The sequence below is a fragment of the Rhea pennata genome, chromosome 17, assembly GCF_028389875.1.
Source record: "Rhea pennata isolate bPtePen1 chromosome 17, bPtePen1.pri, whole genome shotgun sequence".
NCBI classification, from domain to species: Eukaryota; Metazoa; Chordata; class Aves; order Rheiformes; family Rheidae; genus Rhea; species Rhea pennata.
Window position 1 is genome coordinate 1167874 of NC_084679.1, and position 23990 is coordinate 1191863.

Here is a 23990-nt window from a genome sequence, read left to right on the forward strand (position 1 = left end):
CGGAGGCCGATGGCCGGGCGGCGTTTCCCGGAGCGCGGCTCTGCCACGAGCTGTCGTGCGCCTGCGTTTTGCCCGGGGACGCCGCGTCCAAACCCCGGTGAGCGCCAGCCGTGCGCCCCTGCTCTCGCCGAGAGCAAGGACCGCCCGGCACCCAGGGCGTCTCAGCTAGCAATTCAGCACACCTCCCTCTTTCTTCTTGCGGGGGGAAGGTTCTGTGCAGCGTCGGTACCGCTGCAGCCCGCGGCCCCTCCGGCGGCACCGCGCCGCGGGGACAGCCGCCCGGCCGCGCCGGCGCGCAGCGATCCGTTCCCGCCCGCGCGCCAGGAATCGGGTTTTGCTCCCGACCCAGACTGTCTCTCCTGGTGTCGTCGCCTATTTTGCCTGACCATGAAATTACTAAACTGCCCTTAAATACACTCCTGCAAATGAGGACACCGGAAAAAATGCAATGATTGTGACAGTAACTCACTAGGCCAAGCCTGACATGTCTCTAATTGCCTGCTAAAATTGTCTCTGTCTCCTAAAGTGCAAATTATCACCCGAAATGACAAGAATAATGAATGAGTAACTCTGATGTAATGCAACAATTAGCCCTTAAAGACACTGTCTAATATGCTAATTCCGAACACCCACTCCTTGTTATTAAGTGGCTGATAATTATTTAATTATCTATCTGCCAGGATGATTTACTTCGTTTATTTAGCTGCAGATGCAGGGCAGGAGCACCGAGGCGCGGGGTCAGGACGAGGCCTCGCAGCCGCCGGCCGGGCCCGCTTCCCCGCGCTGCGGCCGGCCGGCCGCTGTCTTCTCTAATCAGCAGTGTCAACTGAAGCAGCGGCAAACAAACAGGCTGTACCTGAGCGCGGCGAGTCCCTGCTGCTCACAGGGCAGAGAGATGTCAGGCGAGATCCTCGGTGAGAAATTGCTATTTCTGCTTTTATTCGGCGCTGTCAGAGACGTCTTTTTGCAGAGCACGGTGATGGGTGAACCTCGAAGTCCTGATGTGGCTCAGCTCGCCCGCTGGATTGTTTTCTGGCAATTTTGTGTTGATGTTTTTGAAGGTCAGAAAGCGTCTTTATGCTGCAAGTTTCTGCCATCCCTAAATAGCCCTTGCTGCTTCCCATCAAGGCAAGGAAAGGCAATGAGAGCACTAGGCATCTTCCTGTATCTTTCCCATCTCCCAGAAAATAATTCATCAGAGAGAGCAGAGGAGCACTGCAGGATGCTAGCTTTATACAATCCCCTCGGACCAGGGAAAAGACCGTAAAATCTATTGACCAAGTCCAAATGGTTTAACTTGGAGTTCAGAAATGACAGTGGTGATGTTAGAGCTGCAGAGGGTTTGGCTGTGTGACACACGAAAAGGACGAATGAAAGTTAGTGAGAGCTGTGTCTGCGAGAGGGACGGCATGGCCTGACCTAAATGAAAGCAAGATAGGAAAGCAAAAGACTTCCATCAGAGACTCAATTCCTTTTTTATTTAGCAAACTCTTCTGAAAATTTCCTATTAAGCACAGCCTTAGTAAAAAGAATAACTTTTTGCAAAGGTGTAAATCTTTTCCTGCCCTAAACACGGTCCGGAGGGACTACACTTTGTATGAAATAGCACAGCCTCCAGCAGTCAGGAGCCTTTTTAATTAGTTGATAACCCGAATACCTTCCCAGATAAATATTCAGCTTCCCTGTTTCTCAATGACTAATACCAGAAACGTGTCACGGCGTTGTTTATTGCAGCTATTCTGTATCTTGGCCTGTCCTTTCCTTTTGCTCTGCATAATTATAAGGTTTTAAATGCAGGGCCGGAGTCGGGCATTTATGAAATGCAGCTCTGGCACCGAGTTCCCTCCGTGGCTGCTGCCCGGTGTCCGTCTCCTGCCGGTGGCATCCTCACGGTGGTGCAAGGCAAGGGGCACGGCCCCGGTCCCGGTCCCGGTCCGGAGCGCGCGCTCGAGCAGGATACCTAACAGCACTGACCATATCCTTTGCTCAGCTTCGTTAATGCACCATCGGCGTTGTAGTTAAAGCTGCTGAACTTGGTCCCTTTAGTTCCAGTAAAACCTCAGCGTACCGAGGGGACGCGGATGTTTTGCAGAAGAGCAACCCCCAGGGAGCCTCCGAGGGAGGCAGGAAGCAGGTCTCTGCCCGGCACGGCCGCCGTCGCCCCCCGGCAGCAGGGCAGCAGCGCTGGTCTCGCTCTGCTGTGCGCGTGCTGGCTCTGCCCGCTCCCTGCTCTGCTGCAGAGCCCGGCGGCGGAGCTCAGCAAGCTGCCTGGTGGCTTATTTTTTTATTGTCTTGTTGCAGGTAAGATAAGAAAAGAAGAAAAGCAGATTATAGGCAAATTCTTTGCAGAAAATCCGTGCCGCGGCGCTGGCTACCCGTGGTGGGGCTGCCCGGGGGTTTGCTCACGTGCCCCGTGCCGGCGCGCGGGCGCGTTCGGCTGGCGGCTCGCCTGGCGCGTGCAGCCGCCGCGCGGCGGGGCAGACGCCACGCGGCGAGCGCCGCGGGCGCCACCGTGTTTTTGCTGCTGCTCAAACTCCTTTTTAAATTTTTAACTGAAGACGTCAGCAGGGAAAGAGATGAGCAAGATGGCAGTGAAACGGCCTCTGCCTCCCGCTCGGCAGCGGCACCGCCACGCCGGGCAGCGCGCGCCCTCGCCGCGCCGGCGGCACCGCTCGGGTGCAGGCGCGGTACCGTCCCCGCACTGCTGCGCGCCGAGTCGGGCGTGAGCCGGCAGCGCCGCGGGCCCTCGAACGCTCCGCAGCGTGCCTTTTTGATGCTTACTGGAAGTGCGTTTTCCTGCTGAAGAAATCACTCTGCGGCTATCTCGGAGCAGGTGATGGACGGCAGAGGGTGGGGGAGGAAGAGCGAGTGGGAGACAGCTTCTGCTCGAGCATCCGCGCACCCACTGCAAGCCCGCAGCTATCCATACCGCCCATCTGGCAATTAGCATAGCGTTATTTATAACGTTTAATGCACTACCTTGCTGTAATGAAGAAGAATTTTGGTTCTCGGCTTCTGTGGTGAATTTAGTTGACTTTGGAGATTTTTTAATGCAGTAATAACTCCACGCTCTCTCCTCGCCCTGCGAAGCCAGGGAGCTGTTCATTATCTAGATTCCGTCTAGAAGGGACTTTTTATCATCGAATTCCCCAGACAGGAGCAGAATTTAATCTTCTGGCAGCCGTGGAGCCGGAGAGCGGAGCGCCCCGCGCTCGCCCGGCCCCGCGAAAGGTCTCGCCCGGCCGCCGCGGCCGGGAACGCGGCAGGGAGGGAGCTGCAGGGCCGGGAGGGGACCCGGCGGGAGGACGGGGCTCCTTCGCTGGCTTGCCAGATTCTTGGGTTTTTTCCTCCAGGATTTTTCTTTCCTACATCAGGACCCGTTTCGCATCTCCCCACTTCTCCCGAGGCAGCAAGTTAAACACCAGCTACAATGAGCCAAAACTTCTGCCAGCGGTAACAGCCCCAGCACCGATTCCCGACCCTTCTCCAAGTGGTAACAACTAGGACCCGCACGCTTTGATTTTTTTTTCCTAAACAAAGAATTAATTGTGCATGAGAACCTGAGTGAAAATTGCTAATAATTTTGATGGCACTTTTAGGGAAGGGTGGCAAGCTTTGTAAAGCGAGGAAGAGAGCTGAGAGTAAACACTGGAGCAGCAGCCTGCGTATCTGCGCTGTCAATTCAGAAGCTGCTACGTACCATTAACCAACCTAAAATAACTTCTATGGTAATAACCCTTCAGCTACAAATGCTCGTGCAGACAAAGGTATTATTAAGTTAAATTACCCTAAAAGTGTCGGATTGACAGAAAGGTTCAGTCAGTGGTTTGGCAACCGAGGGCCTAAGTGACGACAGTAAACAGCTTCCCCGGCTCGGTCCCGAGCAGCCGGCGCGCGAGGCTCCGGGGCGGGATTTCAGCTCGCGGCTTCGCGCGCTCCAAGCGCGCCGCCTCCCGGGGGGCTGTGCGGGGCCGGGCGGCGGCGGGGGGCTCGAGGGCCGGGCGGGTGGCGGGGGGCTCGAGGCCCGGGCGGCGGCGGGGGGCTCGAGGGCCGGGCGGCGGCGGGGCCGGCAGCACGCGGCCCCTGCAGCGCGCGGCCCTGCCGAGCGCCCGGCTGGCCTCCGCGCGCCCGGGCACGCCGGCGCTGCCGCCTTGCGCGCGGCTTCGCGAGCGCCGGGCTGAGCAGCCTTAATTAAAGCTCCCGCACTTGCTTTTATTATAAAACATGCTGTCTTGGCTGCACTGCTCCACTGAGGGATTTCAGCTCCAGTGTTGAGCTGAAGCGGAAAGCGTTTTTTAAGTGAGAAGTCTAGGAACTGCTGTTCCCCGAGATGTCCTGCCCTCCCCGATGCGGAATCCGACTCCTGTTCCACACGCCGAAGCAGGAGAAGCCGTAATTAATAATTAATACGCGCTCATCCCTCACGTTCGCCCGGGAGGACCCCGGCCGGGGCTGCGCGCGGGGCCGCCGGGCGCCCGGGGAGGACCCGCCGTGCACCGCGCGGCGCGGAGCCGCCAGCCGCCCTCCGCCGCGCCGCCCGCTCCCGGCGCGCGCTCCTCCGGGGAGCGAAAACTTTCCCCCGCCCGCCGCTTTCTGGGCAAACCTGCGCGTTTTGGGTTGGAGCCTCGGCGCGCAGGCGGGCCAGCGTTCCCCCTGCTTTTCCTCCTCTTCTGCAGGTTTTTCTCATCCCGGAGGTACCTTTGAAATCTCCCAACGTCAACTGGAATCAGCTTTAGCTTATGCCTCGCCTAATAAATTAAAAATGCCACATTCTCCCAAACTGCATTATTACCGTTTATAATTTTGATTGTTAATTTGCATACGAAAATTAGTCCTGTGACATGCGTGAATTTTATTTTATTCTTGAACTAATTATAAACAAGAATGCCACATTATTTACATAACTAATTATTGTTCCTTCTGTTCTCCCGTTTTTAAATCATAGTCCCATTCTGCATTGGTTAACGATGCAAATGAACAATCAAAGAACATTTCTAAAGTTTCTGGATTTGTTCTATTTGCATCAAATACAAATTCCTTTGAATGGGAGATAATGTGCTTTTCCATTTTAATGGACATAAATTAGGTTGATCTTAATTTATAGTTAATTTGAATGAATAATTCCTGTCTACCTGAGTATATTTTTTCAGAGGCTAATTGTAGATGTTTATTAACCCATAAATCTGCCTTTTGCTATAAACAAAGGAGAATTTTGCCCCCTGAAGTGGTTTTCTACCTTTATTTTAAAGCCGGGCCTCCGATGTGCTTGCCTGCGTTTCTGCCGTGAACCTGCCCCTCCCCGTGTTTCCCGCAGCGTGTCCGTCCGGCGCGGCGGTGCTGCCTCCGCGGGCGCTGGGTCACCCCCGCACCCCGCAGGGCCCCCGGCACCCCGGGGCCGCCCGGCCGCTCTTCCTGGGACCCACCTCCTCTCTGAGAGTTTCTTTAAGGTTAAACATTTCCATTTCCCCCCTATTTTCAGCACGAGCAGGGTGCAGGTTGCCTGCAACGCCTGCAGCTGGGAAGGGGACGCTGCTTGTGCGCGTCCCGGGAACGGCAGCCCTGGCGTCGCGGCTGCGCGCGCCAAGGAGCCCGCTCGCTCCGGGCGCGCAGCGGGACAGCGGGACAGCGGGACAGCGGGACAGCGGGACAGCGTGCCGCCTCTCGCAGCACGCCGAACCGGCTGCACAGCCCCGGCCCCGCTGCGGGCGGCGAGCCCACCCGCTCTGCTGATGTGCGCAGAGCAGGCTAATTGGCTGTAATGGGATTAGGAACCTAATATGTTAAGACTGGAATGAGAATTTAATAAACTCTAATGTGAAAGTGGAAAAAACCCAGCACAGCTTCAAATACCTTCCTATGCCAGAAGGGAAGAGATAGCAGTGATTAGACCAGCAAACTGGGATCATTATTTCAAGGTGCTCTGGCAAATTTTAATCACACAATTCATACATAAAAGAGACTCTGTTTAAAATGGTATTTTAGGTACAGAGAGAGAGAGTGGAGCACCGGGACTTGCAGCAAAAGTGGAGATAACTAGCACAGGCTTGAGGAAATTTGGGCTTTTTTCTCTGGAATATGCAGGAAAACCCTGCTCCAAATTCTGTCCTGCTAAAGTGAAGGGAAGTTAATACGTGGTCGTCTCAGACGGCCCCCTTCGTAGCGAGCGTCCCGTTTGGGATCCACTGCCCGGCCTGGGGTTGCCGGTAGCTAAGAGCACGCTCAAGGTTAAAGCTTGTTCTCCGAGCAAAGGTTGACTCGAGGGCTGGATGAGAGACCAACCTTCTTCAGACTTCGGGGATGTGTTCAGAGCTTCCGATGAAATGAGAATACCTAGCAATGTAATTAGTCCAAATTACCAGGACCGTTGCATAAGTGATGGGAAGGTGCGTAGGTACTACCGAGCGCCCAGAGGTCTGGTAGGAGCGGTACGAGCGTGAGGCGCCGGGGTGGGTGCACCTCGAATCCTTCCCCTCTGCTCCGCGCACCCCCGCGCGGGCTCGAGCGTCCCGAGCTGCCGGCGGTCCCCGGCGCCGCGAGGGCGCACGAAACGCCCGTCCGCGTCGCGGCGGGGCGGCCGCTCTGCCGGCACCGGGCCGCGGCCCTGAGCCCCGCTGAAACAGGGCAGTGCCACCCCGCCGACGGGCTGGCGCGGCCGAGAGGGGCCTCCGAGGGAGCGTCCGGCGGGCGGGTGCGTGTGCACGTTTTTGAAATGGTCTCTAAATAAATGTGTGTCTTAAAAAAAAGTAACTCTAACAACATATCTATCTGATAATCATTAAATTGGCTCCCAAGGAGCCGTTGTGTTCTATGTGGTAGAAAATACGAATTTTAAAATAGATCCTAAATACTGCTTTTATATGGTAGAGCGTTTCAGCTCGCAAAGAGCCGTCGCAGTCTAGCGGATGGATAATACGCACCTTAGGAACGGGCTCCGTTCTCCCACGCCCGCGTGAGCGATGGACCCGGAGGGAAACGCGCGCGGGTACCTGCCATCCCCTCTGAGCACGACTTCGAGCTGCACGGTGTCTCGCGTTTGTTTATGTAAACATGCATATTTTTTAAAATTTACCTGAGCATTTTCCATATTAATTTGAATAATGCTCTAAAACTTCCTGAGCCTGTTTGGGAAGACTTTACAAGTCGTCACTTCTGGTCCCGAGCTGCCTTTCCGACCAGGCAAATGTGGCTGAGGTGAATAGCATTTTATTGAGTTCCACTTCTTTATTGATTTAAATATCATAAAAGTTCAGAAAGAATCAGGGAAGAAGGCCCGGTAGTAATGCAGCCGTCCCTGCAGGCGCTCCCAGTACTGTGGGGCGAGTTCAGCTCTAATGATCACTGTCGCCTTGTTTCCTGCACTTGGAAGAAAAAAATCTGATGGGCAAAGTTTTATTCTGCTTTTATTCACCTCTGATTTCTGCATGATAGTGCAATGGGTCTGTCCTGCCGCTCCCATTTAATGTAATGGGAACCCAGAGTAATTGTTTTTGGATTCTTCAGGCCCAATTCAGCTCCCATTAAAGCCGATAATTAGGTTTTCATCACCGGTAATTGGAAGCGCTGTCCAGCCAGCTGAGCTGCTGTCCTCTGAGCTGCGCACGCTGCCGCACGGCCCGAGACAGCTCAGCTGCTGCGGAAGCAGCCGGCACCGGGATTCTTCGAGCCTCCTCTGAGGCTCGTGCCGAACGCGCGGGTGTTGGGGCGGCTTTTCCGCGCAGCGCAGGCGAGCGCGCCGGGGGCGTTTCGGCCCGCCGGGGCTCTCGGCCCTCTCCGAGCCCGCGGCGCGGGGCTGGCGGGAGGCGGACGCGCGGGACGCCTCCCACCGGGGCGACAGTCCCGGCCAAGCGTGCAATCAAACTGGTGACCTGGAGCTAGTTTGGGGTTTTATTAATGCAACTAGAAAGTCTAATTTGGTTTTGCTAATGCCGTTAGAAAGTCGAGGTCTAAGCAGGAGGAGCGCCCTGCTCGGCGTCCAGCGCCCGCGGCGTTCTGCAGACCGGCCGCGTCTCCCCTCGGACTTCGCTCTCGCCTGAGCGAATCCTTCCTCCTCCGCTTACTCGGTCGTTCCTGCTCTTTAGACTATTCTGCATCAGCCTGTTGAATTCCTCTGTGCCACACAGCTTTTAAAATAAATAAGATGATGGAAATGGGGTGGAAGCTCTTCTAGACGTGATGCTAATCAACGCAAGGATCTGGTCGAGCGTGTGAAGGCAGCAGGTTGCCCTAACGGGAATGACTATGAAACAGTAAAATTCAGAATTCCTAGGAGGGAGAAGAGAAAGAAAAGCAGAGCGAAAATGGTGGGCTTTAAAAATAAATTTAGAAAATTAATGGGTACAGTTCCCTTGGAAACAAATCTGATGGAAATAAGATGAAAAATAAGACAGTTTCTTAAATAAACAATTTTAATGGCACACAAGCTATCTTAAGTAGAAGAACCACAACACATGGCTTTGAAATACAGAAAAAAACTGCACAAAAAGTAGAGACTAGGTTGGGTGTTAAGAATCAGTTTAAAAGTACAGCCCAAGTATGCACAGCAAATGCCGAAGGCGTGAAAGGCAACGCGCCCGGGAGGCGCTGGAGAGATGGACGTCAGGCTGAAAGTTCACTGCATCAGGAAGATGCTGGTTCTCCGTTCGGCACAGGTGGAAACCTTCAGCAGGTGAAGCTATTCACCCTAACTGTAGCTCCTTTAAAGGCACTAGGAAAAACTAATTAGCAGCTGGGAGATAACAGGGAGGGGGAGGGTAGCAGGTGTGGGCCTGCTGGGAGCTGGGTTGTCCTTGCTGTCTCTGCAGAGGTGTCTCACCAGCAACAGCTGCTCTGGGCTCGACCAGGCTGCTTTCTTCTCCTAGTGCCTCTAGCTGACGAGTGCACAGTTGAAGGCAAGTGTTTTGTCATTATTTGTCTCCAAATGTAAGACTTGGTGCTTTATGCTATTAAATTTCATTCTATTTCTATTACTTGGGTCAAGGAGGTTGCCCGGTGCCTCCCAAGTGGTGAGTGCTTGCACTAGGGTCTGAACCCAAATGTCCTGGTGTTGTCTTTTCTCTGGAGCTTGTGTTTGCTGTCTGGAGTTTCTTCCCTTCTTGTGGGCGCCTGTCTGCGGTCAGAGGTGCTTGTGGTGGCCCTGCGGAGGAGAGGGGTGGTGGCCTCCTGCCTGCAGCACCCCGTGTGTGTCTGCGCTAGGCTGGCGCTGCGCGGCCCCCCCCGAGCAGGGCTGCCGAGAGGGGTCAGCGTGCGAGGAGGAGGGTGGCGTGGAGCTGCTGCCCCTCCCCGGCTGAACTTAGCAGCTCCCGAGGCTCCCGCTCGGAGGATGCGCCGCGGCTGGGTCCCGCTGCGGGCCGTCCCGGGGAGCCTCCGCGGGGACCCCCGAGCGGGCACGGAGGGCGGCTGGGGGGGGCAGAGGCTCTTCCAGCGCGAGCCGACCGCCGCACCGGGGACGGTTAGCGCGGCGGCCGCGGCGCGGTTAATTGCTAATTGGATATAACGTTCCCTGTGATAAGGCCTGTCAGGTCGTATCACCACTGCCGAAGTGAATTCATCACTGCCGCGTTGCTCATAGAGTTGCTATTATTGTAATTATATTGTATTATAATTACGTATTTCATATGCTTCTTCAGAATACCTTACAGCTGCTAACTAATTAGCCCGCGCGCACCCGCGCTGCTCCTCCTGGTCCACGCTGCGCTCGCCCTCCTGCACGGCGCGGCGCCTCCGCGCGCGGGGCGGGCGAGACGGGGCGCGGATTAATTGGTGCTCGTGGGGCCGGTCCCGGGACCGGGCCTCCCGGCTCTGCGCCGAAGCGCCTCGGGTGCTTGCCCCGTGCTCAGCGCGCTCGCGCCTTCGCGCCCGACGCTTGATACTCCTGTTCGTAAGCGGCTGTCAATAATTAATGTCCGTCAAGCGGGCACCTCGCTGGCTGCTCCCGCTCTGCGCTCCCAGATCTTCCCTGGCTCTTGCTCAACCTCCTTTGGATTTTGCTTGTGATTAGAAACTGCAATTCCAGGCTGGGAACTCCTAATAACAGTGCGCAGAGGAATGCCTGTGAGACTCAAATTGCTTCATTTGCATTGTCTTGGAATATTTTTGCATATAATAAAGATTCGTATTTTTGCTTTGCCCTCTTTTCTTCTCCTCCCTGTATTTTTGATCAGGAAATGGGAGTGCAAAGCCCCAAAGGTTAATTAATCGCATACTGCACCGGGGAGGAGGAGAGTTGCCCCATCCCGTGCCGGTGATCCCCGGACAGCGCCAGCCGCGTGAGCGGGATGCGCGCGAGGAGGGCAGCGCCGCCGTGGGCTTCTGCTCCGCCGCGGGCTTCAGCCTGGCGGCAGCAGGTCTGCGCCTCGGCCTCTGCGTCCTGCCCCGTCCCGTCATCCCGTCCCCTCCCCTCGGAGGGCTGCGCCTCCGGCCTCGTGCGAATGGCGGAGGTAGAAGCTCTTCCCTGGGCTGCATCTTTTGGTGTGTTTTTCTTTTTTTTTGGGGGGGGGGTGGTTGTCTCTCTCTTTCTCTTATTCTCTCCTCTTTTTTTTTTTTTTCCTTCTTTTCTTGGTTCCTAAGAACAATTTCAGCGTGGAACGGATGCATGCGAGCCCCTGTGCCTGCTCGCCGCCTGGCCTGTGCGTGCTCCCGGGCTGGAGCCGCTCGCGGTGCCTGGCCAAAGCCTGCTTGCTATGCGTCGCTAACGAGAGCACGGGATTGACGGATGCTTGCTGTGCCTTCCTTCCCCAGAACGGGCCACAGGGAACGTAGAGCGAGGCAGGAGGAAAATCTGCCGGAATCTAATTGCGGAGGCGGGGGACATGCAAAGGGGGAGGCAGGATTGATAGCTGTCTGGTCGGCTGCACCTTTGAGGGATCATTAACATTTGATTAATTAGTTCAGCGCGAAGTATAAGCAGGGTGGCCTAGCGAGGCTGGCAATAGCACTCGGCGGTGCCCTCGAAGGCGGTCAGACCGTGGCGGGGTGCGCGGGAGCCGGGCGGCGGGGTGCACCCGGGCGGCGGTGCGGCAGGGTGCGCGGGAGCCGGGCGGCAGGGTGCACCCGGGCGGCAGTGCGGCGGGGGCGGCTGTGCCTGGCGCCGCTTCCCCGGCAGCCCTGCGGGCCCGTTCGGCCGAGCTCTGCCCTCGGGCTCCCGCACCTGGTGTGGAGCGGCGCCCGCTCGGCGCTTCCCGAGCGGTCGGCGTCGCCTCCGTGTCCGCACGGATCTTGCTCCGTGTTTGTGTCCGCGTCTGTGCGAGAGCGGCTGTGCTGTCTTTTGCCACTTCCATAGCCAATGTCTACCTTATTTGATAGTTAATATACTCAAATGTATTTTAATAAACTCTATTTCATGACTATATGTTAATTGGCTGATTAAGCATCTCAAATAAGGATTTAGAGTTAATTTAGAGGGTGACTGACAGTCCTGTCACGGATGGATTAGGTAGTTGGCGTCAGCGATGAGCTATTCCAGAAGATCCTGGACGAAAGCAGGAAACGGGGATCTTCCCGGGTAACCGGAGGAGCGGGGGCCGGCGGCCATGGGGCAGCCCCGGGGCCGTGGGGCAGCGCGGGTGCGCGCCCCAGGAGCGCCTCGGCCGTGGGAGCAGGAGATGGGGCTGGATGGAGCCTGGCCGGCGTTTCGGCGATGCCCCGCGGCAGCGCCTGGCTCCTCCCGCCCATCCCTGCCGGCGCGGCGGTGCCGGGAGCCCGGCCAGCGTTTCGGCGGTGCCCCGCGGCAACGCCCGGCTCCTCCCGCCCGTCCGTGCCGGCGCGGCGGTGCCGGGAGCCCGGCCGGCGTTTCGGCGGTGCCCCGCGGCAGCGCCCGACTCCTCCCGCCCGTCCCTGCCGGCGCGGCGGTGCCGGGAGCCCGGCCGGCGTTTTGGCGATGCCCCACGGCAGCGCCTGGCTCCTCCCGCCCGTCCCTGCCGGCGCGGCGGTGCCGGGAGCCCGGCCGGCGTTTTGGCGATGCCCCACGGCAGCGCCTGGCTCCTCCCGCCCGTCCCTGCCGGCGCGGCGGTGCCGGGAGCCCGGCCGGCGTTTTGGCGATGCCCCGCGGCAGCGCCCGGCTCCTCCCGCCCATCCCTGCCGGCGCGGCGGTGCCGGGAGCCCGGCCGGCGTTTTGGCGATGCCCCACGGCAGCGCCTGGCTCCTCCCGCCCGTCCCTGCCGGCGCGGCGGTGCCGGGAGCCCGGCCGGCGTTTTGGCGATGCCCCACGGCAGCGCCTGGCTCCTCCCGCCCGTCCCTGCCGGCGCGGCGGTGCCGGGAGCCCGGCCGGCGTTTTGGCGATGCCCCGCGGCAGCGCCCGGCTCCTCCCGCCCATCCCTGCCGGCGCGGCGGTGCCGGGAGCCCGGCCAGCGTTTCAGCGATGCCCCGCGGCAGCACCCGGCTCCTCCTGCCCATCCCTGCCGGCGCGGCGGTGCTGGGAGCCCGGCCGGCGTTTTGGCGGTGCCCCGCGGCAGCGCCCGGCTCCTCCCGCCCGTCCATGCCGGCGCGGCGGTGCCGGGAGCCCGGCCGGCGTTTTGGCGATGCCCCACGGCAGCGCCCGGCTCCTCCCGCCCGTCCCTGCCGGCGCGGCGCTGGCGGAGCTCGACGGCTCCCTCGAGAGCGGGGAAAGCTGCCGGCTCACCGCTCCCAAACGCTGCGTCTTGGCCCTGACCTCTGCTTACATACTTTTGCTATGAATTTAGTAAATAGTTCAGACTGTTTGAAATATCAATACAAATGGCTGTGGTAGAAGTCAAAACACAGGCGCTTTGACACCAAAATGTTGATGTTGGAGTGCTTTCAACTCTTTTGGGGAGAAAAACTTAAAGTGAACACCTTCGCGAGGGAAGCGGTGGGATGAAAATTTCTGTTAAAGTTCGGTTCAAATTCCCCTGCTCTCCCCTCTTGCTGCGGTGCCCTGTCCCGCTTCCCGCGCGCCGCCGGCACCGCGGCTGCTCCGGGGCCAGTCGCTTACCCGCCTGAATTGGCGCTGCTCCCGAGCTCGTCGGGCCCGGCGCCGGCGGGCGGCTGCGTGGAGCTGCTCTGCACGCGCAGCTTCGGGCTCAGAGTATTTTATTTTTTTTCTAATATCTAAGTATCTTTCTTTTCTTCCTCCCTTTACAAATCCTAGATTTCATTTTCGCAAAAGCGCTGGCTTTTCGGTTTATCATGGCCAAAGTGAATTTGTAATCATACAATTATCCTCCTGCTAAATTAATATATTAAAATGTTCAAACAATTGTTCCAGTAATTAAACAGACAGATACCAGAGAAAATGAAGGCGTTTTAGTCCTGCTCTCCGGAATGTGCTGACCTTTCCCCTTTCCTAGCTGCAACTTGGGCGGTGTAAAAACGATCGGATAATTGGATGGTTCATGTTCTTCTGAAATCACTGAAGCGAAAGGAGAAAGAAATCGCCCCAAAGTTTGTACTGAGCCATGCTGTGCGGTTTTGTTAATTAGATGTCGTCTTTCCTCCGCCCACTGTTAAAATTTAGAGATTATCGTCAAGGTCGCTCGTGGCCCTCGGCAGCGCCTTCGCACACGTGCGCCGCAAGGCCGGGGGACCCGGCTGCGGCAGGAGCCCGGCTGCTCACCGACCCCGCGCGCTGGCGGGCCGGCTCCGTGTCGTCGGTGTGGCGCCCGGCGGCGGGGAACGGGCGCCGCGGGATGCGGCGCTTCCCCGGGGAGCTGCCGTGCATCCCCGGGGAGGCGCACGGGGAGCCCGGCCGGGGCCGGGGACCCGGGGGCGCCCGGGCTGGAGCAGCGTCGAGGTGGCTGGCGCTCGGGCGGGGGACGGGCGCAGGCTCCTCCGGGCACTGGGAGCGGGCTGCACGGAGCATCCCCGTTCGCTCCTGCCCCGGGGCGTTTGCCAGAGCTCCCTGCCCTGGAGAAACCCCTCCCCGGGAAGCGGCGAGGACACGCCCGGCGCCGAGGGAGCGGGGCTCCCGGGCTGCCCGGCCCGCGCTCGGCTTGCACGGGCCGGCGGCGGGGACCCGGTGCAGCCCGCGCTGCGCCTGTCGCGGAGCTCAGCCGCGTTATCAATATTCAGCAAACGGAGCAGGTGCTGGAAACGCCCGGCTCTTCTGGAAGAGCTTGCGCGTCAGGAGGGTCAAGTGTCTGCTCTAGTTTCCATTTATCAGCTCTTATTTTCAGGGCCTTACACTTTGGACAAACTAATATTAGCAGGGTTCATGGGGAGAGCGTGCAATGCGGGATTCAGGTTATCATTCATCTCTCCCCACTGTCAGCGACCAGCTTGCAGACAGGCATAAATAAAACTTTTATTGTCTTGCACCATCATAACACACCAAAGCTGAGAAAAAAAATGCAATAGATAATTTATTCAGCAAATGTTATCATTTCATTAGCTGTTCACAAGCCACTTCTGACATTTTCCACTGACTGCATATCCTGAATAACGTACAACTTCTCTGGATCGCCTCGGGGAGAGCGGCATCATGCATATTCGCTGCTGGGAATTTGCGCTCTGCTGGCCGCTGCGCCCGACCTGGCGCAAAGCGGGTGCAGCGAAGGGCTGAGCTCCCGCGCTCCCCTAAGACGGTGGCTTGGGGAGCCAGACGAGCATCGTGTGGTTGAAGAACGAAGCCCGGCTTTGGCCCGTGTTTCTGCAGTGTCGATTAACTGAATAAATTGTCAGGGCCTGTCCTGTTCTCTCAGCGCGTGACTTACGTAGCTCATCGATGTAGCACATACTGTGAAATGTGAATTACAAATGCATATTCCTGAATTTCCACCTGCCTATTACCTCAAATGCTTTTTCAGTAAATATTTGGTCTAATCTGCATTTTCCTTGTGTACTTGCGTCAGAGAAGCGCACGTGCTTCACTTGCTGTGGGCGCAGAGCCGCTCCGGTTGGGCGCCGCAGGAAGCGGGAGGGTCGCGAGCGACCCGTCGCCCTGCGGAAGAGGCGGGGAGCGCCCTGCCGCCGGCGCCGCGCTGCCGCGGCACGGTGCCCGCTGCGGGACCCGGCCCCGGCGCCTCCGAACCCTGGAGCCCGCGCGCGAGCGCCCTGGGGAGAAGTCCCCTCCGTCCTCACCCCTGCCCCGGCCGTTGCCTCCTGCGGGGCCTGTTTTAAGCTCTCCTCTTAACAGCTGTCCACGAATCCCTTCCTTCGGGGATAATTTGCCATTAAAACACGGATCTTCAAAGTTTTGTGACCGCAAACGTGCGCGGCGGCGCGCGGGCCGTGCGCGGTCCTGGCCACCCCGGACAGGAGCCACGGCGCCGGCAGAGGCTCTCCCGCACCCGGCCCGCGGCCGAGCGAGGGGGGCGGCGCGCGGTGCGTCCCGCGCCCGGGGAGACCGCCCGCCCGCGGCACGGACGGAGCGGGAGCGCCTCCCCGGGCCGGCCCGGGGCTCCTGCTGGGCGCTGAGCAGCCAGGCTCCGGAAAACCTCTGCTCTCCTCCGGGATGCAGAAAAGCAAGTAAGTAACGGCAAGAGAAATGCTGAGTTCTGCCGGGAGGACGTGGAGCAAGCGGAAGAAAAAACAGTACCCTGGATTGCCTCTCATCTGGCTGTATAATCCCCGGGCGTTATCTATCTATCCATCTATCTGGTTTTGCAGAATACTTAATTTTTTTTTATCACCTTTCTATTTTGTTCTATGCTATTTTGACTGATCCTATGAAGTTTAGAGAGGGAGTTGTGACCTTTTCTGATGCACTACAATTAATTTTTCCTTCAGACTTATAATGAACTACTATTATCCATCACATGCAGATCACTGCCTTATACTAATAAATCAGGCCGAGCTGTATCGTGAGCTGCACGAAAGGTTAGACAGCCCATCCTCTTCAGAGCACTTAGACAGGCTCGCTATATTTTTTTTAAGTACAGGCAGCTTATTAGCCATAACGGCTTATGGAGCTGGAGCAGAAAGAGCCCGCTCGGAGCAGCTAGCTGCAGCGGATCGTGCTGTAAAGCCGTGCTCGGGAACAATAATTTTTAGTGTGTTTTTAATCGTGCTGCTTTTCTGCAAAAGGTAACAGCCGGGCTGAGCCCGGGTGGCGTTCCCGAGGAGATCGTAAGGAGCGCGGCCGGAGCGGCGGCGGGGCTGGGTGCCGCGCGGCACGGCGCGGGAGCGGTGCTGGCTGAGCCCCGCCGAGCGTGCGGGTCGTTTTGCAGCCCTGGGCAGAGGCAGCCCGGAGCTTCGCCCCTCGGCTCGGCCGGTGCCGCTCGGCTCCGGGGCCCTCGGCGGGAGCAGCGGGGCGGCTCCGGGGGCCCTTCCCGCCCCGCACGGCGCTCCAGAGATGCGCGGTACCCGGTGCAAAGGCGGAGTGAGGCACGCTAACGGAGCAAGCGCGGGCGCCGCCGGCGCTTCGGGGCTCGCAAACTGCCGCTGCGTCCGTTTGCGTTGCCTGACGTCGCTGCCGGTGCCGCGCGGCATCTGGAGTCACAACTTCTCCGCTCCCTTCCCGGCGCCTTGCGCCGAGGGAAAACTGCTTGGCTGAGATGCTGCGTTCCCATTTTTTAACGTATTTGTTGCTCTGTGATACTTTGCGCGCTCCATACGCTCTCAGGAAAGCCGTTCGATGTACCTGCTGGGCAGGAGAGACGCAGCCTCCGGGATGCTCGGGGCCGTTTCCCGCGGGCGCCCGCCGCCGCTTGCTCGGGGCATCGCGCCCCGTTTCCCGAGCGGCCCCCGGAGCCCGTGGCCCGAGCCCTGGCTGCCGCCCCGCGGGAAGGGCCGGTCTCTGCTCCGGGCCGAGCGAGCCCCTTCCGGGCGCGTGTCCGGCCCCGGGGCTCCCACCTTCGGACAGGTCCCCCGGGGGCACCGCGCTCGCGGCCGGAGGCGCGCGGCAGCCCGTTTTGTGGGCGCCGCCGGTTCTGCCCCGTCATCAGCATGCGAGCGGATGCGCGACGTGCCAGCTCCTGCTCCCGTCACCGTCCTCGGCGGCCGAGAACGAGGATTTCGATTACTCACGCGATCGACAGAGGCGGCTGCGAACGGGGCGGCTCCGCCGGGCTGAGCGCGGCGTGCTCGCTGCGCCGCGCGGGCTCCGCGGCTCGGAGGGGGCCGGCGCGTGGGGCCGCGATCCCCGCGGGCGCGCGGGCGCTTTTGGGGAGGCTCGGAGCAGGCGCTGCCTCTAAGCACGCCAACGCGCACTGTTTAATTTGAATGAAAAGCACTAAATAGCACGGTGTCAGGTGTAATTGCACGTTACCAGCGGCGTGCCGGGAGGAAGTTGCTAACACATTGGCATGGTTACTGTACACTCGGGTGAATCTCAAATACAGTTTTGTTAGTATCAGATCTAAGGGAAAGGAGCCAAGTCTGGCTATGGAGGAAAACAAGTGCAAGCGCTGTAGGCTCATTATTCATCTCTGCTCGCGCAGCTCTCGGATCGGATAACAGGCTCCTGTTCGGTGTAACGGAGCCCGCTATCTCCCGGCTGCCCCCCTCGGCGAGCCCGCGCGCTGCCACCGGCCAGAGCCACGCCGGCTAAGTGGGATATCGATGAGCGAGGCCCGGAGCTAGGGGCGAAGAGCCTGGCTGAATTTCCTTCCCGTTTTAATAGCTTGCTGCTTCGTGGCAAGACGACAGAAGTGTGTTATTTGGCTCTGGATGAAAATGATTTCAATTGGGCAGCGAGTCTGTCATTTGCATCTTGAATAAATAGGCTCTAACAAGAAGAGATCTGTGTAATGGAGAGATTTGGGGAATTCAGACCGATTCCGGCCTGCCTTTAGGTCCTGAGACAGTAATCGGGATGAGCAGACTGAAGCTGAGAGCTCTTTATGGGACTAGACAGCATATGAGGTTTTAAGTAGAAATTGAACCGTACAACTCTGTCAGTGCCTCTGGAATTGGAAATGGGATGTTTATAGGCCTGGGAATTTGCGCTCCCTGCACAAATTGTATATTGTGTATAATAAGCTGGCCTGACTCGTAATGAGCACGGCTGGAAATTAAGAGACATCATTACAGCCTGAGCAGCAAATTGGAGCCTTCCCCGTTAAGGAAGAGGCACGGCCCCGGCTGCCGCCACGCGGCTCGGCGCAGCCCGGGGCTCGGCCGCCGCGCTGTTGTGGGAAAGGCAGCGTGAGCGGGGCTGCGTTCCCGGGGCCCAGCGCCCGGCTGCGTTCCCGTGGGGCAGCCCCATGCCAGCCACCTGGCAGGGCTCGGGGCCCAGCACCCGGCTGCGTTCCCGGGGCCCAGCGCCCGGCTGCGTTCCCGTGGGGCAGCCCCACACCAGCCACCCGGCAGGGCTCGGGGCCCAGCGCCGGCTGCGTTCCCGCGGGACAGCCCAGCACCAGCCACCCGGCAGGGCTCAGGGCCCAGCGCCCGGCTGCGTTCCCGTGGGGCAGCCCCGCACCAGCCACCCGGCAGGGCTCGGGGCCCAGCGCCCGGCTGCGTTCCCGTGGGGCAGCCCCGCACCAGCCACCCGGCAGGGCTCGGGGCCCAGCGCCCGGCTGCGTTCCCGTGGGGCAGCCCCACACCAGCCACCCGGCAGGGCTCGGGGCCCAGCGCCGGCTGCGTTCCCGTGGGGCAGCCCCACACCAGCCACCCGGCAGGGCTCAGGGCCCAGCGCCCGGCTGCGTTCCCGTGGGGCAGCCCCGCACCAGCCACCCGGCAGGGCTCAGGGCCCAGCGCCGGCTGCGTTCCCGCGGGACAGCCCAGCACCAGCCACCCGGCAGGGCTCGGGGCCCAGCGCCCGGCTGCGTTCCCGTGGGGCAGCCCCACACCAGCCACCCGGCAGGGCTCAGGGCCCAGCGCCGGCTGCGTTCCCGCGGGACAGCCCAGCACCAGCCACCCGGCAGGGCTCGGGGCCCAGCGCCCGGCTGCGTTCCCGCAGGCTGTCTCTCCTGTCCAACACGCTCCCCTTCTTGGCTGCAGTGTTTTGGCTTGGGAGAGCTGTGTCTTTCAATTAAAAGTGAAGAGTTTCAGGAGAAATCTGATGGAATTTGCAAATAAGAGAGTAAAAATCTCTGTCAGAAACCACTCGTTTCAATTACTTCAAGTGGCTCTGAATTATATGAAATTCCTGGCGACACTGGCGCAGGTCGCAAGGCGGAATTGGCCTAAGTGGGAAGAGGAGAGTCATGAGGCTGCGTTAAACCAGCGCGAGGTGCCGAGTAACCGGCGAGCGCGAGCGGCCGCTCCGCGGCGTTGCTCCGGCGAGGGGCCGGCGCTGCAGACGTGCTCCCGTTCTGCACAGACCATTGGCACGGGGCGGAGAACAGCTCCGGAGACGCTGCGCTCGTCCCTGTCGATGCGCACTTGGGGAGTCCTTAATCTACGGGTCGCTGACATGATAAACAATAATGTCTCTTTTGGAGCTGTTACGACTTATCATGTTAATGGGCACTTAGGGAGTCTTTAATTGGTGATTTGTGCATGCACTGTCACAAAATTTTAAAACACATTTACCATCATTTCTGGGGTGTTTCAGAAGCACCAGTTCACTATGCCGAGGAGACGAGCGAGCGGAGGCGCCGCTGGCGCCCGGCTGCCTTCGGAGCGGCTCCGGGCGGTCGGGCCAAGCAGGCAGCGACACGAGCGAGTTTCTCCCGGCGCATCGTCCGCCGGGGCCGCGAGCAGCGGCGGAGCTGCCTGGCCTGGCGCCGCTCGGCCTCGGCGGCAGAGGTTCCCAGCAGCAACGCGAGGAGCGCCACAAGCATGGACCCCGAAGGGCTGCGGCCGTCTCGTATTGGTTCTGTTAACAGCAGAGTGAAGGCACCGTTGCTGCTAAGGGCTGCAGCCGCGGCCCCGTCCCGCGCCGGCGCGACGCCGGCGGCCTGGCCGGGGCGCGCGGCGAGCCGGGCGGGAGCCGAGCTCCTCCCTCGCTCTCTCAGTCTCTATTTTTCCCGAGCTCTCCTCCCAGCCTTACTGGCTACGCAAGAGGCCTTTCCCGAGGAAGTTACCATAGCAATGCCGCGCACGGCTGCCGCGGCACGTCCCGCTCCGAGCGCGGCACGTCGCGGGCCGCTTCCCGTGCGCCCGAGGCGCCCGCTGCTCCGCTTCCCGCGGGCCCCGGAGCCCAGGCACCGCCCTGCGCCGAACCGAGCCCGGGGCCGAGCGGCGGCGGCTGCTCCGCCGGCGCACGAGCATCGTCTGGCAGCCGGGGAGGGAACGAGCGTGATACAGTCTGAAAAATGCATTGAAATGTTGGGTTCCAGCCAGGGAGAGAACGTCGCTGAATGGCAACATAAAAGGAAATTGTCCCATAACATTCCGAGAGCGCTTCAGTATTTGTCCTCTTTATTTCAAAGCGTCGAGGATCTCTGGGAAACGCTCCGGATTGGGACTTTTATAGATGGTCTAAATTAAACTTCACTTAATATTATAAGCAATAAATCCTCATTGTCAGGTTTTGTTTAGAAGGTATAAAAATGATTGGTAGGTGCTGCAGCTTTTCCCCGAGCCTGGGAGATCCGCGTTTTCACCGCACAGCTCCGGCTGCGGCGCGCTCCGGCCGGTCCCGCTGCGCGCGGGCCTGGCGGCGCGGGGCCGTTCTGCCCCCAGAGCCGACGCGCTCACGAGCCACGTGGAGCCACCCTGAACCGTGACCGGCCGCCCTCGCGGGCCTCTGCTTCGGCGCGGAGCAGCTCCCGGGTCTCGTCCCCTCTTCCCGCAGGGAGAAGGGCCGGAGCTTTCCGGCACAGTCCTACTGCAGCTAATTAAATATGTTCAGCTAATTTTATAAATATATATATATATATATATATATTTTTATATATATATATATATATATATATATATTTAACACCGACAGTATCTTTAGGCCCAGCCCCTTGTCCCTTGCGGTCTGCGCTCCAGCGAGGCTGGGTCCTTTCGCGTGCCGAGCTCCGCCGCGGCCGCGGCCGTGGGGTTAGCGCGGCAGCAGCAGCTCTGCCGGGGGTCCAGCCCCACTGCCGCCGGCGCCGCGCCGGAGCTGGGAGCCCCTTCTGCTGCAGCCTGCGCAGCAGCGCTGCCGACAGCCTTTAAAATGATAAAAAACAATTTGGTGCCATTTATGATGGAGGAATAAGGGAAATCATGTAGCAATTACTTACACGAGATTTACCCCCTCTATGTATTCAGCCTGAACGTGGCATTTCCAGCGATGTCCCGCCCGTGCTCCTGGGCCAAGCCGCTGCACTGGGGATGCAATTTCAGAAGAGATCTTTCGGTGCAAATTGATTTTGTTATGAATATTTATGCAGCGTGCGCGAGCGTGTGCGTGTGCGCTCTAAAGGGGGGGCGTGGGGCTGGGCGCGGGATGCCGGTGCAGCCGCCTGCCCTCCTTTTGGCTGGAATAATAATTGGGATATTTATAATCTGCACATGCATGAAGCGGCTGCGTGGCGGGGCTGTTCCCAGCGCGGGCCGGGGCGGGCGGGCGGCCGGCGCGGTGGCTGATTTGGAATGCGCACAGCATCCCGCCGTGGTGCCTTCCCCGGCAAGAAACCCGCGAAAGACAAGAAAAATGAAGGCAGGCGCAATCTCATTTTCTGAGGGCTGCAAGTCAGCCAGGAAATGGCTATTATTCCATCGACACTGTCGGTATTAAGTTATTTCCTTCACTAAATACGAGAATGTTCATGAATATCTATTGAGTTCCAGGTACCGGCGTCTCCCAGCACTGCGGCTCACTGATTGTAGCTTTATATTCCTCCGACAACACACCTCAATCTCACATTGAAGTGAAAGACAATAGTATTTTAAATTGGTTAATAAATCTCTAGATTGATGCTCCTGGAAGGCCCAGGAACTTCATCTCTATTACACAAATAAAAGTGATAACATTTTAACCGCTGGAGTGCTAGGAATTTGGGAAGCTCCTTCCACGCGCCCTTCAGGACGCGCCGCGTCCCGGCCCCGCGCCGGGGCAGCAGCCAAAGGCTCCGTCTTCGCAGGGCGACCGGTCTTTTTTGAAAAATTAATCTCACCCGGGCAGGGTGAAGTTACCGCCTTGTCTTGGCTCCTTTCTTCTTGCTGAAGCCTCCACTTGGGCCCATATAAGGAATGGAAAATTCTCTTTTCACACGCAAAATGGACTCGGTTCAGCTCACCCTTCCACTCGCCCGGCCCCGCTCGCCGGCGGGTCCTGTTCGGCTCCGGGCATCTCACGGTGGCTTTTCCTGCCTTGTCCCTGGCGGAGGCGCTCCGCACGGCCGGGACACGGGATGCGGGGAGGAGTGCGGGGGCCGGCGTGGGAACGTGGGGTGCCAGGGGCCGGCGTGGGAACGTGGGTGCCGGGGCCGGCAGTGGGGCCGGTGTGGGAGCACGGGGTGCCAGGGGCCGGCGTGGGAACGTGGGTGCCGGGGCCGGCATGGGAACGCGGGTGCCAGGGGCTGGCGGTGGGGCCAGTGTGGGAACCCGGGGTGCCAGGGGCCGGCATGGGAATGTGGGCGCCAGGGACTGGCAGTGGGAATTGCCAGGGGCCAGCAGTGGGGCTGGCATGGGAACACGGGGTGCCAGGGGCCGGTGTGGGAACACGGGGTGCCAGGGGCCAGCGTGGGAACGTGGGTGCCGGGGCCGGCAGTGGGGCCGGCATGGAAATGCGGGTGCCAGGGGCTGGCGGTGGGGCTGGCGTGGGAACGTGGGGCTCTACAGGTTTCTCCGGCGCTGGGGCTGCTGCCGGACTCACCTCCTGTGACACCGGCACCCCCGGCGCCGGTGCCACCGCCGGGCTCGTCTACCCCCCCCCCCCCGGCATGCGCTAACGGAGGCTGAGCTGTGTCGACGCAGCCGGTGAAATGTCAGCGAGCAATTTTGTGCTGCTTTCCTCCCCAAATTCCCCGCTCGCGTGCGTGTGTAACAGCGGCGCTTGCTCCCGCCGCCTCCGTGCTGCTCCGTGCCGCTCGCTGCAGGAGCCGTTCCTCAGCGCTGCCCGGTGTAGCCGGGGGGCCGGGCAGGGGCACCCGTTGAACGAGCCCGCTGGCTGCGCCCTGCCCCATTGCCGCCTACTGCCGCAGCAACCGAGGCCTCCGAAAAATTGCATTAACGCGCCAGAATGCGAAGGCGACCAGGACTGCGGGCCCGGAGCCGGCTCCCGCTGCAGAGCCAGCTGCTGGTGCGTGCTGCGCCGAGCGAGGACGTTTGCAGCCGGGGGCCGGTGCAGGATGTGGCCGTGGCACCGGCCCCGGCTGGGGACCGGCAGGGAGGGCCGCAGTGATGCATTGCGCTTGGCGCTGCAGGTGCTGCTGCTAAGTAGGATTTGGAAAAAACAGAGTCCTCTTACTTCTATGAATTCTTATAAATTATAGGGAAATGAGAATATTTTAATATAAACCAGAGTATTTCAAGTACAAAGAGCTGTTCTGAAAATGTATTGAATATTTTTCCACTGATGTTTAGTGTCTGTAAGATTCCTCAGGGAGTTTACAACAAGTGGAATACTTAAGGATATAGTGCCATAGGTTCTTTCAGTATTTTCTTTTCAAGAAAAGTAACCTCTGAATTATCTAGGAAGTACATGAACAACATGAAAGGAAGATTATGCACAGAAAGAAAAAAATATGCAGAGAATTCAATTATGCAAAAAAAGTGATGTGCTTTGCTTAATTCCCCAAACACGTCCCCGCGCTGCAGTCGACGGCAGCGCCGGATGCCTGCAGACGAGGTTTCCAGGTCACCCTTCCCGGCGCTTTCTGCGCGTTCCTTGTTACCGGTGCGCCTGCGTCGCCAGGTACTTCACGCGTGCTGGGAGAGCAGGGTCCGCTTGCAGCGCGCTCGCCGAGCTGGGGAGCCGGCAGCGAGCGACCCAGATCTGCCGGGAACTGCCGCGGGGAATCCGAGCCCCTTCGGTGGCGTCGCGCTGCAGCGCGGGGAGGACGAGCGGCGGCCGAGCCGGGGCAGCCGGTCGTCCGCGCGCGCCGGCTTTCGGGGACCCTCCCTGCAAACCCAGGTCCCCGCCCTGCTCCCCGCCTGCTCCGACCGAGGTCTAGCTACGCGCCGGGCTCGGCTGGGCCGGCCCGAGGCCCCGCGGTGGCGGCCGGCGCGTCCTTCGCGCCCGCCGTGTCCCGGCTCGCGCCGGGTCTCGGGCGAGCGGCAGCGGAGACAGGCTG

The 23990-nt window shown here is 59.5% G+C and overlaps 1 long non-coding RNA gene across 1 annotated transcript in view; it reads left to right on the forward strand.

The window, feature by feature from the left end:
• LOC134148426 (uncharacterized) overlaps positions 1 to 3468 on the forward strand; it is a 72880-nt gene extending 69412 nt beyond the window's left edge. The window contains exon 3 of the long non-coding RNA XR_009960205.1: positions 3375 to 3468. This is a non-coding gene — a long non-coding RNA (uncharacterized LOC134148426). The remainder of the gene's footprint in view (positions 1 to 3374) is intronic.
• The last annotated feature ends 20522 nt before the right edge of the window (positions 3469 to 23990 follow it).